Source organism: Pseudocercospora fijiensis (genome assembly GCF_000340215.1).
Source record: "Pseudocercospora fijiensis CIRAD86 unplaced genomic scaffold MYCFIscaffold_4, whole genome shotgun sequence".
NCBI classification, from domain to species: Eukaryota; Fungi; Ascomycota; class Dothideomycetes; order Mycosphaerellales; family Mycosphaerellaceae; genus Pseudocercospora; species Pseudocercospora fijiensis.
Window position 1 is genome coordinate 557,078 of NW_006921535.1, and position 1,590 is coordinate 558,667.

The window sequence follows — 1,590 nt, forward strand, 5'->3', positions numbered from 1 at the left end:
ATCCTTTCGTTTACGGTTCAATTCCCTAACTGCTTAGTAGAATGTCTTTATCTAGATCTAGGTAGAACTTATCGATTTCCCTAGAAGTCCTCCTCCTTAAGAAGTTTATACACTTTCCTACCGAACTATTCGACAATATTAAGTACTAGGATAGCTCCTCCCTCGGTATCGGTATAGTATATAAAAGAGCTATAAGGTAGCTCTATAGAACGTTCTACTAGTTACTCGCTATACTAAGGCCGAATGCTAGTTCGTTCCTTAGAACTCTTAGTTATTTAGGAGATATAAAGGGTAGGGCAGGTAGTAACTTCGTATTGTATAAGGAGGTAGAGGCTGCTATAGAAGAGGCCTTTAACCTATAGAAGATAGTAAAAGATATAGAGGTAGCTACAGGTCTAGGTACCTAGTTGAATTTTTAGTAGGTAGAGTATAAGGATATTTAGAGGGAGTATTAGGTAGAGTTGCGAAGGCAGGTATATAATATGCTCTAGAAAACAGGGATAGTGCCTATAACTATAACTATTAGGCTCTTCAACCTTCCTTATTTTTCCCTGTTTTCTTTTTATAAAAATCTAAACTAATACAAATTAACCGGAATGTCTATCTTCTTTTAGTTCTTTAAAAAACCTAGCAGCGTAGCTAGTAGCGTAGCCGGCAGCGTAGCCGGCAGCGTAGCCGGCCTTTTTACTCCTTAGTACTAACGGGATTTTGGGAGACTTCTATTCCGTACGGCTAATAAAGTATACTATACTATATATATATACTTAGAGAGTATTTAGAGCGCGGTATATAGCGCTATATAATAGCGGCTCATTTCGTATATAGAAAAGCTTATAGATAACACTACGAACATCCTTTCTACTAGAATATCTATCCTACCTAGTACCGTCTCGAATATAGATATTCTAGCCTTTTAGAATCTAATCGAGTGCTTTAAAATCCTTATCTATAATCGTTATACGCTTCGCGTAGATAGCTATAAGGTTAACCGCTAAAATAGTATTAGTATAGTCCGAAAAGAGGTAGAAGAGAAATATACATTTAAAGATACGAACTAGGTAGGCTTCTATAGCCTCTTAAAGGGCGCCTATCGCGGAGGCTTAGAAGCGAAGGTCCGTTCTATAATCCTAGGCAATTTCGCGAACAAGTCGTTAGAAAGGAGCTTTGCGGATTAGGAGCTAAGAACTCTTCTAATACTACCGAATCTTACGGAGGGCTACGGCTAAAGAAGGATTAGTAAAAAGATAGTAAGAATGCCGGCTACGCTGCCGGCTATAAATAGGACTTACTTCCTAAGCGCTATCGACGCTTCGTACGATTGCTACTAGTAGTAGAAGCGCTAGTTGTCGTCTTATATAGAGCCTTACCCGCCGTTGTCTTACGCGGAGCCTTACTCGCGACGCCCTTTCTAGCACCGGAGCTAGCGGTAGTAGTAGTAGCCCTCTTACGTTGATATACTATACTCGTTCTACTATTTCCGGTCTTATTGCGACCCGTAGAAGCACTAGGTCCCTTCTTGCGAGGCGTCGTAACTTAGTTAAGTAGACTCGCTATTGTAAAAGTCGTCGAATTAAGGAAAAAAGTGCGTTA